The sequence below is a fragment of the Chiloscyllium punctatum genome, chromosome 30, assembly GCF_047496795.1.
Source record: "Chiloscyllium punctatum isolate Juve2018m chromosome 30, sChiPun1.3, whole genome shotgun sequence".
NCBI classification, from domain to species: Eukaryota; Metazoa; Chordata; class Chondrichthyes; order Orectolobiformes; family Hemiscylliidae; genus Chiloscyllium; species Chiloscyllium punctatum.
Window position 1 is genome coordinate 58,331,046 of NC_092768.1, and position 14,442 is coordinate 58,345,487.

Genomic DNA, 14,442 nt, shown 5'->3' on the forward strand with positions numbered 1-14,442 from the left:
CAATCAAAGGAACAAGCTATTATCAAGTCTTAAAAAAGAAAGGGCGGATGTAACCCTTCTATAGGAGACATATCTACTTGATAAGGAGCATTCGAAGCTGCAATAGGGTGGTTTTGGCCAGGTGTTCTTTTCATCTTTCAGCTCAAAAAGTAGGAGAGTAGCCATTCTAATTCGGAAGAATCTTCCCTTCCAAATGGTAAGCCAGATAAAAGATGACTCTAGATGGTATATATTAAGTTATACACTAATACATGGAAAGGAATCTGGGATTTTGAATCTTTATTGCCCCCCCCCCCCGTGCACACATTTAAATTTGTAATGGAAGCGTTCTCCAAGTTGATGGCTCTCGGGGTGCACCACACAATTTTAGCGGGGGATTATAATTGTATCATCGACCCAGGAATGGCCAGAATACCTAAGAGCTCTGCGGGTATATCTTTGAGATTTAGGCAGTTGGCGGATCTGAATGTGGAGTTGGGGCTGGTAGATGTATGGAGGTGTCTTCACCCGGAGGCTAGAGACTTTACTTTTTATTCTAACCCACGCAAGTGCCATACCGGAATCGATATGCTTCTGTCCCCTCAACATTTTTGAACTCAATATTGTTTTGTGAAGTCGGTCATATATATATTTCCGACCATGCCACAGTATAAATTGAGGTTAAGACTAGTGATGATGAGATAGCTTCCCGACATTGGGGTATGGACCTTTTCCTATTGAAGGATAGTAAGTATATAAAATATTTCTTGAAGAATTTAAAACCTTCTGGGATATCAACTCAGGCACGGTCAGTAACCCGTCGGTGATGTGGGAGACTGCTAAGGCACATGCATGAGGCTTGGTTATCTCATATTCTGTGCCCCGGAAAAGACAAAAGGGAGAACAACAGTGTCTGCTCGAGGCTTGCCGGAAGGCGGCTAAGACCCTCCATTACTAAACTACAGTGGGTCACAGCACTTAGGGTAACCTTGAATACCTTAATCAAACAGCAAAGAGGGAGATAATACTGGCAGAGCAGAGATTATTTGAATACAGTGACAAGCCTGGCAGGTATCTAGCATACCTTGCCATAAAGAAGAAGGCCGCCCAAGCAATTATGTCTTTAGAAAGAGTAATGGTACCTTGACCTGTGATCGTAAAAAAGATCAATGCAGTCTTTAGAAGATTCTATTTCGAATTTTATAGGCCACAGGGCTGTGAGGATAGAACAAGGAAGATAAAGTCTTTATTTAAAAAAAAGCCTTGCCCTCCCGGCCCTAACCTGGAAGCAGATGTTGTTCTTCAATGCCCCCCTAGCAACCCAGGAAATACAGGAGGCAGTGATGCAACTCCAGAGTGGCAAGGTGCCCGGACCAGATGGGGGAATTAGTCGGGCCACTTATAAATATGTATAATTACTCACATAATCTGGGCTGCCTCTCGCCTTCTCTGAGAGAAGCAAATATTTGTCTCATTCTCAACAAGGAAAAGGCTCCAAATGACTGCTCTTCATATAGACCTATAATCTTGTTGAATGTGGATTTTAAAATTCTCTCAATAGTGTTGTCATGAAGACTGGAGAGGGTTTTGCCATTCATTATTAAAGAAGGCTAGATGGGATTTATAAAGGGTCGCAGATCAACTAATAACACTAGAAGAGTCTTAAATATGGCACAAGCCTGCCAGCAGGGAGCGACGCCAGGATTAGTTGTCTCCCTAGAGAAGGTATTCGATCGGATAGAATGGCCATATCTCGTTTATATGCTCGAATGGTTTGGTGTTCGAGAGGTCTTTACTAAATGGGTTACAGTATTATATAATGATCCCAAAGCAGCGGTGATCACCAAACGTTTACGTTCAGATAGTTTCACGTTGGCAGAGATTGTCGTCAGGAATGCCCTCTCTCACCATTATTATTTACACAAGTGATTGAGCCGTTGGTGGAATCTGTACGAGCTGACCTTCATATAATGGCTCCGGAGGTTGGATCGGGTAAGCACAAAATTACTCTCTATGCAGTTGATGTCCTCCTATTCTTAAATAATCCATTGACATCTGTGCCCCGCTTAATTCAAGTGGTTAAATTATTTGACATGTTCTCAGGTTATAAAATCAATTTGTGAAATCAGAGGCTATGCTGCTGAGCGGTCTTGCCAGTATATCCAATTTTCCGGATGAATCCCGTTTTGACTTTGGGTTGTCACTGGGAGGTTTTCTTTACTTAGGTATTTTTAATACTCCGGCGTTTGGTCAGCTATATAAAGTCAATTATACACATTTATTGGAGAAATTATGATAGGACCTTCAACGCTGGGAAGATCTCCCAATATCCTGGCTCGGTAGAATAGCTTTGGTCAACATGAACATCCTACCTGGCTTTTTATACGCTATGAGAATGCTCCCCTTGATGCTGCTGAGACAAGCGCTGCGTAAGCTTTATGATTGGCTCGGCTCCTTTATTTGGAGTCATAGACGGCCCCTTATTAAATTAGAAAAGCTGCAGCTTCCACAAGTAAGGGATGGGCTGGATTTTCCGGATTTGAGGAGGTACCAGTTGAGTTCTCTATTACCTCCGTAGCTGATTGGGTCTCTTGTGATCCACAAACAATCTGGTTCGATATTGAGGCATCCCAAGCAAAATATCCCCTCATCAATTTACTATTTATGGACAAGGTGAGAGTTATGACGTATCATTGTAAAAATCCTATTGTATTAAATACAATCAAAGCCTGGACGATAATGTGACAGGATGAGGGTAACCTACAAAAATCCTCCCCCATACCCCTATAGTGGGAATGTTGGGATTCCAGCCAGGGCTGATTGATGTATTCAGAATCTGGGAGTCAAGAGGTATCTCCTGTTTGGGAATCCTGTTCGATGGGGAGTCATGATGTCCTTCAAACAGCTGCGTCAGAAGTTTGGGCTGCATAGCAAAGATCTTTTTCGATAATTTCAAATAGGAGACGATGTTGATAATTGATCCTTATAAATCGGATAGGGAAAGGAGAGTGCGTCGGCCAATGGGTCCGCCCGTGGTCAGTACTCTCTACCATAAACTATTTAATAAGATATCAAAGGACATGGAATGGTTATATAAAATCTACGGTGAAGAATTGGGGATGGAATTCTCCTTAGAGATGTGGGAGGACGTCTGGGAAAACGTTAGGAAGATGTCTATCTGTAACAGAACTCAGGCTATCCAATTCAAGATACTTCATTGGGCTCAGATGCCACCTGAGTGACTTGTAAAGTTCCAGGCAGGGGCATCTTCAATGTGTCCCATATGCAAAACAGAAGTTAGTACTCTCACGCATTGTCTGAGGACATGCCATAAGATCTGCATGTGTTGGGACAGAGTAGAGAATGCCTTGGCAAAGATTGGGTGGGAGCCAGTGCCTCTACTTTTGGGTTCCCAAATTTCCCTTCTTTGGATATATACAGGAGGAAATTATTCATTATTCTTTTCTTTCGTCCGGGCAAAAACGTTTTAGTGAATTGGATATCCGAAGGTTCCCTTTCAAAGGGCTTTCAAATTGGCACAGGATAATCATGGAATATACCCCCCTTGACTTCCTTACGAATATGGTGAACCAAAAGACGGAATTATTTCATAGAACATGGCAGACCTTTTTAAACTACATTGACACAGATATATCAGCCACGTTGTTCAGGGCCTTTACTTAGCCGTGGGGATAGTTCTGGCTGCTTCGGGGGGTCCTGGGAGGAGGAATCCTGTATGAGTATGGGTTCTGTTATGACTTAATATATATTTTAAAACATTTGTATCGAGTTATTTATTTACTTATTTATTTTCTTTTCTCCTTTTGTTTAGTTTTAGTAATGTAGGATAACCTATTTTATGGTTTGCTGATTTGGAGAATAGATTAATAGTTTTTTAAAAATTCTATATTTGGGTTGTTATTATATTGTAAAGCAGAATACACTAGTTTGTACTATTTTTGTAATTTTGTAAAAAAAATTCAAAAATCTTGTTTTATTAAAAACAAACAGGGTGTCACGTTCATAATTTTCTCGTCTTCTGGGACCCTCCTTGATTCCAATGATTTCTGGAATATCACCATTGATGTCTCCATCCAGTTTATTTACCCATTTAGTTTTTCGAGCAATTTGTCCTAATCAGCTCTGCCTCCTCACTCACTTGAATTTTTCGGATATTATTCATGTCTTCCGCTGTGAAATCTGACAAGAAATAATTATTTAGTTTCTCATCTATTATTTGTTCCACGCTACTATCAATCCAGCGTCATTTTCCAGTGCCCCAATATCCACTTCTGCTTCCTGTTTTTGCCCTTAATATATCTAAAGAGACTCTTTCAGTCATCCTTTCTATCACTGGATAGCTTAACTTCATATTTAATCTTCCCCCTCGTTATTTCTTATTTTGTTGCCTTCTGTTCCTCTTTGTAAGCTTCCCAATCCTCTGGTTTTCCCACTGCCATTTGCCATGTTAGCTGCTTTCTCTTTTTCTTTTACCCTAGCCATGCATTCCCCAGTCATCCATGGATACCTCATCCTCCCTGGACAAGGCATCTCGGGATGAATCTCTGCTGTGACTCCTAAATTGCTCCAAGAAACTCCCGCCATTCCTCTTCCACTGTCTTTCCTGCTAGGCTCCTCTCCCAGTCAATTCCACCCAGCCCCTCTCTCATGTCTTTGTCGGTGCCTTTATACAGCTGTAATATTAACTCTGATTCTACTTTCTTCCTCTCAAATTGAAGATTAAGTTCAATCATATTACGATCACTGCCTCCGGAGGGTTCCTTCACCTTAAGATTACTTCTCACGTATGCCTCACTGCACAACACTAAATCCAGGATTGCCCGTTCCCTTGTTGCCTGCACCATAAGCTGCTCCAAAAATCCATCGTGTAGACATTCCACAAATTCCTTTCCTTGCAAACCACTACCAGTCTGATTTTCCCAATCCACCTGCATATCGAAATCCCCCCACTCATTGTAACTTTGCCTTTTCTACATATATTTTCTATCTCCTGGTCTATCATGCGCTCCAACTCCTGACTATGATTCAAAGGCCTGAATATTACTCCAATTATGGTTTTGCACATTTGTGGTTCCTCTATTCTACCCACACACATTCCACACCATCTGACCCTACATTGAGTAATGGGAACTGAGTGATAGGACTGGAACACTCTTTAGCTTTGTCTTAAATTTATAGTTTAGACATGGAGTAAAAATATTTCATTTTAAATTACTTTGAAATGTCGCCACAGTGTGTTTCTTTGGCCAAATATTCTGTCTGTATTAGGGAAGAATACAAATTGTTGAAACTGTTGCAGAAGGAAGATAAGAAGAGGACATGAGTCTACAAAGAGATACAGGTTGGGCCAAGTGAACAGGCAAATATTGGTGTATGGAACATAGTAGGAAAAATGTGTCTGTGCTCAAAGATATTGGCGGGTTGAATGGAAACGTAATGTATTATTTCAGTGGAGACATTGGCTTTAGGCGCAGAGGAACCAGGCACCTTGGTTACAAAATAAAAACTTTACGTGTACATCAAACGTTTAGGGAGATAAGATAAATGTTCAAACTTTCTGACACAGAATACATTTAAAAGTAGGGGCGATTTTCTACAGATCTACAAGGTAATGGTGTTAGCACACCGAGAGAGCGATGACCACAATGATATGAAATGCAATCCATAGACGATTCACTCAGCTGACTCCGGGGACGAGTGTGTATTTCTGGAGGAAATCTTGAATTGACTGGCCTTGGATCTGCTGGGCTTTAGGCGAACAACATGTGATCTTGCTTAACCCCAGAATATTCCAAGTAGTCTTTCAAGTTGAATTCTGAAACAATGTTTCAGCTTGTATGAGAGATTACCATGATTGGATGGTATAAAACTGAAGAATGTCTCTGTTAAGAAGTTGGCGATTTGTTGTAATCATCTCATTGTGTTGTGTCTTTGTGGAATTCTCTTCCCAGATAGCGTTGGAGAATAAGACATTGAATATTCCTTAGGCAGAGGCAGGCAGACTATTGACTAAGAATGACGCACTAACATTGTAAGAGCAAAGGAGGAATGTGTGATTGAGGTCAAAATCAGATCATCCATGACCTTATCTAATGACGGAGCTATTTTGATTCCTTACTCCTGATGCTAGTTTCTACATTTCAAAGACAGTTACAAGCTCATCAGATCAATAAAATGTCCTCGTTGTTTAAAATTATTAGAAATTCAGATTGTCTTTTTAGTTCATTTGTGATTTTAATGGAGTTAGACCAGCATTAATTGCCCTTAAGAAGTTCCAGTCCAGTTGACGTTGGTCCATCCAAGTGGCTATTGAGAGAGAGTACCAGCAGTGCATCTCATGTGCCGGTTTAACTGGGAGTAAATATTGCTGGTGATGGATGGAGTGTTAAACCAGCCGCCACGCTGTGAGGAACAGCTCGCAGGATAACAAACTCTTTGTCAATACAAATATATGTTAGGAATTTATTAGTCTTCAGAGAAATAATAACCTTACACGAGAAGTCTATATAAAAATGAAGCGAATTCTGTTTCTTGGTGAACTTAAAATAATGCTGTCAAACAGCTGGAATAATGTGGATGCTGTGTTGGACGATTCTTACACTGATCATGTGAATTATCCTGGATGATTTCAGAGATGGCTGGGCTGTCCTAGATTGAGTAAGTGCTGATACTCCATGGGATGATGCTTGTTTGTAATCTCGCCACTTACTGAGCACAGTTCGATTTAACAAACCAACAAGTCCAATTGGCTGCTGCTTCAGAATATACCAAAGCTTTCATGGCTGCCACCACATGTAATCATGTAATAAAGACAAGGCCCATCGACTCTGCACCACCCTGTGCTGATACAAGTGTTTCATAACGTTTGTGAGGTTACCTTCATGAACCACGCTCTCAGGCAATACACTTTTGACACATATCAGGCTCTGTGGTCAAAACAGATTTCACAAATTTCTCTTTCACTTCAAACGTATTTCCTCTTGTTTTTGACCGTTTAGCTAAGGGGAATGGTTGTTATCTGTTCAGTCGTCCCATACCTCTCATGCTGTAATACACTTCTGTCAGGGTCACCCCTCACTCTTCTCTGCTCCAAACGCAAATGCAACGGATCTTCATGGTTTGACTTCTCTCTTGTTTTGTTACATCTTCCAAAATGCAGCATCTCGCATGTTTCAGAGTTACCGTTTATGAGTCATTGATCTGACCATCTGACCATCCATTTGTACCCTCTTGTGAACAACACATTCCTGATCACTCTGACCCACCCGGCTAATCATCGACAACATGGTTCATCATTCTCCAACATCCCCTCCATCTCCCACATTCTTATCATCAACATTTATAAATTTCAGAAACAAACCTTGATTTTCTTCCTGTTCTACAGATGCTGTTGCAGAATTGGGAATTCCAGTCTCTTGTTTTTTTTCTATTTTGGTGAATTTACAGCATGAATCAGCTGTGCTCTTTTGTGAGGGAGCCACAAATATTATTTCGGATATCGAGCTGAATTCTGCTTTTATACTCCACCCCTCCATATGTATTATTCATATGGCTTGGACATCATAAACCTTTGACTAACTTTTGGCACCATGCCCTGCAATATTTCCATTTTACATGGGCCTGCAGATTGTTCTTTACAACATTCATTGCAATAGTCAAAGATAAAAGAACTTTTTAATCTGAAGGATGGACACAGACTCATTCATTAATTTTGTTTGAAAGAACTAGAGAAATGATGATAAGGATTGATTTAAATTCTGGATTATAAACACACTATAGAAGATCAATTCACGGTCTCATTTCAACGTTGAATTGGAAGCAAATTAAAAGAACAAATACCCACCATTCTGAATATTGTTTAAAAGGTGATGTCGTGTCGAAATAATGCCTTAAGGAAGACCGTGCATCAATTTTCTTTTGAATATTGCAAGGACATTGTTCTAACAAGCAATGTTCTTGTCATTTGCTCTTTATTCTTTCAACTGAACTTCCCGTGTAATTTGAGGTGAGAGCAGAGTGACTTCCCTTTCAACCGAAGCAGGACTTGACTGAGGGTGGAATCAAGGACCCTGAGCAAAACTGTGGTTAATGGGAATTAGAGAACATTCTGCACTGGGAATGGGAACAAGAGAAAAATCAGTCTCTGAAAGGTATCTTCCAAGTTGCATGTCATCCTGACTAGAGACTAATTTTTCTGTTCCTTCACAAGTTTTTGTTAAAAATCTTGAAATGCCCCTACAAACAGCTCTGTCTGGATCTGCATCACTTTGGACTGAGGAGTTAAAACAGGGCAACTCTGTGTCGCTTATTCCAGAGTAATTGGGGATGACAAATAAAGTCTGCCCTTGCTAGTGCCTTCCAAAACCCTGGATGAATATGTCCTGTTAAAAATACAAAGATATTTTATGTTTTCATTGCTGTGTGTAAACTTTCGGAAAGGTAAGACTTTGCTGGATGAGTATGATGCCTGAAAAATCAGGAGCATGATAAGACATTGATAACAATTGGGATCAGTATTTCAATCAGTTACTTTCAGCGGATTTATCATGTGATGTCATGATCACCGAGTTCAACATTTTCATAATGTATTATGACAGTGGCAATAAACTATCGGTATTTGGGGAGCTGTCAGGCACATAGTTTTTCATTTTTCATTCAAAAACCATAACCAAATTCTTGAGCATCAACAGAAATGGCAGCTTCGCTGTTCCCTTTCAGATCAGACAAACATCCACTGTCCAGAAGAGTAACTAAATTGAAAGTTCAGAAAAACATTTGCAAGTTCTGAACAGAGAGAAACACAATTAACTTTTTGAGTCCGATATGAGTTTTTCAGAAGAGGATCATATCTGACCCTATATGCTGCCTCTGTTTCTACCTCCAGATCCTGACACATCTGTGGTGGTTTGTCACTGTTTACAGTTTAGAACACAGAACATAGAACAGTACAGCACAGAACAGGCCCTTCAGCCCACGATGTTGTGCCGACCATTGATCCTCATGTGAGGTACAGCTAATGTATGAACTCTCAAATTTCTGTGACCATATGCATGTTCAGCTATCTCTTAAATATCCCCAATGGCCTCGCTTCCACAACTGCTGCTGGCAACGCATTCCATGCTCTCACTACTCTCTGTGTAAAGAACCCGCCTCTGACATCCCCTCTATACTTTCCTCCAAATAGCTTTAAACTATGACCCCTCGTGTTAGCAATTTCTGCCCTGAGAAAATGTTTCTGGCGATCAACTCTATCTATGCCTCTCATTATCTTGTACACTTCAATTAGGTCCCCTCTCTTCCTTTTTTTTTCCAACGAAAAATGTCCGAGCTCAGTCAACTTCTCTTTGTAAGATAATTCCAGGGCAGCATCCTGGTAAACCTCCTGTGAACCCTCTCCAAAGCATCCACATATTTCCTATAATAGGGCGATCAGAAGTGGACACAGCATTCCACGTGCGGTCTAACCAAAGTTTTATAGAGATGCAACAAGATCTCACTGCTCTTAAACTCAATCCCCCTGTTAATGAAAGCCAAAGCACCGTATGCTTTCTTAACAATCCTGTCCACCTGGGTGGAAATTTTAAGGGATCTATGTACCTGCACACCAAGATCCCGCTGTTCCTCCACACTGCCAAGAATCCTGCCTTTAATCCTGTACTCAACTTTCAAGTTCAACCTTCCAAAATGCATCACCTCACATTTATCCAGTTTGAATTCTATTTTAGAACTCTCAGCCCATCTCTGCATCCTGGCAATGTCAAGCTGCAGCCTACAATAGGCCTGTATACTGTCAACGACACCTCTAACCTTTGTGTCGTCTGAAAACTTGCTAAGCCATAATTCAATCTCCTCATCCAAGTCATTAATAAAAAATTACAAAGAGTAGAGGCCCAAAAATAGAGCTCTGTGGAACACCACTCACCACTGACTTCCAGGCAGAATATTTTCCTTCCAGTACCACTCGCTGTCTTCTGTCGACTAGCCAATTCTGTATCCAGACAGCTAAATTTCCCTGTGTCCCATTCCTCCTGACCTTTTGAAAGAGCCTACCATGGGGAACCTTATCAAATGCCTAACAGTAGTCCAGATGCACAACAACCACCGCTCGATCCTCATCAACCTGTCTAGTAACATCCTCAAAGAACTCGATAAGGGTTGTGAAGCATGACCTGCCACTCACAAAGCCATGCTGACTGCCTTTAATCAATCCATGCTCTTCCAGATGGTCATAAATCGTATCACTCAGAATCCTTTCTGACACCTTGCAGATGACAGACGTGAGACTGACTGGTCTGTAATATCTGTGGATTTCCCTATTTCCTTTCTTGAAGAGAGGAATTACATTTGTCTCCCTCCAGTCCTCCAGTACGAATCCTGTGGAGAGTGAGGATGAAAAGATCATCGCAAGCGGCGAAGCAATCACATTTCTCGCTTCCCAGAGCAGCCGAGGACAAATCTAGTCTGGCCTTGGTGACTTGTCAATCATAATGTTTGTCAAAATTTTCAACACATCAGCTTCCTCAATCTCTATCTGTTGCAGCATGCTTACCTGCTCCTCAATGGTTTGGTCACTATGACCAGAATGCTCTCCCACCACACGATCTGATACCTGCCCGGCTCATTGCTGAGCACCAAATCCAAAATGGTCTCTCCCCTCGTCGGCCTGTCAACGTAATGAGTTAGGAAACCCTCTTGAACGCACCTTACAAAAACAGCTCCTTCCAAATCATCTACTGGAAGGAGGTTCCAATCAATATTGGGAAAGTTAGTCACCCATTACAACTATCCAATTCCATTCACACCTTTCCAAAATCTGCCGACCTATGCTTTCTTCAATCTCCCTGCTTCTATTGGGGGGCCTGTATTTAACCCCTAATGAGGTGATTGCTGCCTTACCGTTCCTAATTTCCACCCATACTGTCTCAGTCGGCAGACCCTCCTCGATAATGGTAACTTCTGTAGCTGTGATACCCTCTCTGACGAGCAGTGCTACACCCCCTCCTCTTTTTAACTCCTCCCTATTATATTTAAATGTTCTAAACCCTGGAACATCCAACATCCATTCCTGCCCCTGAGAAACCCACGTCTCTGTTATGGCCACAACATCATAGCTCTAAGCTCATCACTTTTATTCACATTTTCCCCAGTATTACCGAGCACAGTGACTCCGTTTGGGGGGACAGGGCAGGGAGGGGGGCATGGTGTCTCAGTGGTTAGCATGGCTGTCTCACAGTACCGGGGACCCGGTTTGGGAGGGAGATTGGGAGGGGGACATCGTGTCTCAGTGTTATCACGACTGTCTCTCAGTACCAGGGACCCGGTTTGAGGGGAGGGGGAGGGAGGCATGGTGTCTCAGTGGTTATTACGGCTGTCTCACAGTACCAGTGACCCGGTTTGAGGGAAGGGGGAGGGTGCACGGTGATCAGTGGTTATTACGGCTGTCTCACAGTACCAGGGACACGTTTTGTGGGGAGGGGGAGGGGGGAATGGTGTCTAAATGGTTAGTACGGCTGTCTCACAGTACCAGGGCCCCAGTTTGAGTGGTGGGGGTGGGAAATTGGGAAATGGTGTCTCAGTGGTTAACACGGCTGTCTCAAAGTACCAGAGAACAGGTTTGGTGGGAAAGAAGGGGGCATGGTTTCTCAGTGGTTAGCACAGCTGTCTCACAGGACCAGGGACCCAGTTTTGGGGGAGGGGGGCATGATGTCTCAGTGTTTAGCACGGCTATCCCACAGTACCAGGGACCCGATTTTGGGGGAGGGGAGAGGGGCATGGTGTTTCAGTGGTTAGCACGGCTGTCTCACAGTACCAGGGACCCCGTTTGGGGGGAGGGGTGGGGGGGGCATGGTGTTTCAGTGGTTAGCACGGCTGTCTCATAGTAGGAGAGACCCAGATTGGGGGGGTGGGGGTTGGGGCATGGTGTGTCATTGGTTAACACGGCTGTCTCATAGTAGCAGGGACCCAGTTTGGGGGGTGGGGGTGGGGGGCATGGTGTGTCAGTGGTTAGCACGGCAGTCTCATAGTAGCAGGGACCCAGTTTGGGGGGTGGGGGTGGGGGGCATGGTGTGTCAGTGGTTAGCACGGCAGTCTCATAGTAGCAGGGACACAGTTTGGGGAGGGGGTGGGAGCATGATGTTTCAGTGATTAGCACGGCTGTCTCATAGTAGCAGGGACCCAGTTTGCTTCTGCCCTCAGGACTTTTCGTGTTGAATTTTCTCATTCTCCCGGGTCTGCAAGTGTTTCCTCTCGGTGCTCCAGGTTCCTCCCACAGTCCCACCAATCATGTGCAGCTCGGTGTAATAGACATGTGAGATGCAGGGGTAGATTAGTAGTTGGGAAATGCAGGAGTAGTGTATGAGGTGGGTCGGGGAGCAATGCTTTTCAGTTTGTCAATGTGGATTCGAAAGGTATCTGTCCTATAAAGTAAGGAAACATATGTTAAATCAAACAATGGAAGGTACTGGAAGCCTGAACCAAAAAGAAACAGAGTGCAGGGGAAATGGAGCAGGTTGGGCAGAGTGGGGCAAGAGAAAAACAAAGTTAACACTGTGAGTCCACTCACCATGTATCAGATCCGAAAGCAGCTGGGAATTAATTTAATGTGTGTTGGTGAGGTGAGATAAACATATGGGGAAATAGAGAGATAGAATACATTAACAAAGGGATTATTGATAGTCAGCAGAGATGGAAATAAAATGTGACATTATTTTAATTTATTTTTCACCTCCTCCCATATTCCTGAGTTTCATGCACGTGTGGGCACATATGCACGTCCCTGTTTGAAGTGAATTCTGTCCCCTCGATCTCTTCCCTCAGTGTGGCCATCTTCTTTCCTTTATGAATGGGACATGTTTGATGTTGGCTGGGCCAGAGTTTATTTCTCTTTCCTATTTGCTCTTGAGAAGCGGTTGGGGGACTGCCTTTCTGAACCACTGTAATTCGATGTGCTGTCGGCTGCTAGTGCTCAGGTCTATCTGGTTTCACTTCTTTGAGATCTTGTAGATCTTGATAACTGAATGGTTGACTTGGCCATTTCAAAGGGCATTTGAGAATCTACCATTGCTGAGGGTCTGGAGTAACATGTAGGTCAGACCAGTGATGATAGCAAGTTTCCTTCCCTGAGCGACACTACTGAGCCAGGGGTTATTAGTTTTAACAACCATCAATGTTTCAATAGATTGTTAGTTCCAAATAATTTATTGTATTCAAATTCTACCATCTGCTATAGGGAGATTGAAGGTACCTGGCTCTCTGGATGTATTGTCTGGAGAAAATAACACGAGACCATCACCTCGCTCCCCACCCCCCCCCCCCCCCCCCCCCCCCCCCACCACCAACAACTCAATCAGAAATAGCAGTGTTGCTATTATCATGACAGGAAAAGAAAATTGTGCAGTTTCATTGTCAAATACTTCCATGGAGAAAAAAGCTGTTAATATTTCAGGTGCCAGCGACAATGCAGAGATCCTATGGATTTTCAGCCCAGAATAGAAACTGAAGCGAAAAGCATTTTTAACATTGAGTGCATGTGCCTGTCTACAGCGTTTTGACTTGTTCCTGTCGTGGAAAGTCAGTGGAGGTTCTGTGGATGATTTTCTCGGATTTGTGGTATCACCTGCTGCGATCATTCAGGACGATTCCAGTGTCTAGTGTTCCATTCTGGACAAAGTGTGGGCACTGCACTTAGAGAGTGTCTGGGTCTACAGGGAGGAGCAGGACACGGATCTTTTTCTGAAACTTCTACAAATATTTCCCAATGACATATTTTTCCAGATGCAAAGTTTGAAGCCAGTTTATTTCAACAATGTGGAGATCTCAGAGCTGTGAACCTCCTTCCAATATCCAATAGTCTCACACCAGGGAGAGGACTGTACTCACAATCTCCAACAATGGTTTTGTTCTGGAACATTCCAGGCAGGAGTGGGTGACATACCCATTATGCCACAGTGCCATCCTCTTGTGTATTCATGAGGTGACAGAGGCCATCTCTGTCTGGCGAGGTAAATATGTTGGTTCTGTCTACACCGAGGAAAAAACAGAAAATCCTCCTGAAATATTAAGGAGCAGAGTGTCTAGGGAAAATGAGGAACTGCAAGAAATTAGAATTATTAAAGTGGAAATACTGGGAAAAAAAACTCATTGTATTGAAGCTTGATAAGTTTCTGGACCAGATGAGTGATGAATTGAGAAGGTCACAGATTTAGGGCTGGAGAGTTGAGTTTGCTGGATAGATCTGTCCGGAGCAGGAATGGACACAATGGGTCAGTGGCTTCCTTCTGTACTGTCAATTCCATCACTCTATGAGGGAGGTCAAAGTTGGTCAAAGCGCTTTATATTATCGAAAGGGTCCTGCAGATTTGAAAGTAGCTACTGTTGTTGTAAATACTTAAAACAGGAGAGGGAGAGAGAGAGGAACAACAGATTATCAACTGATTGATAAAT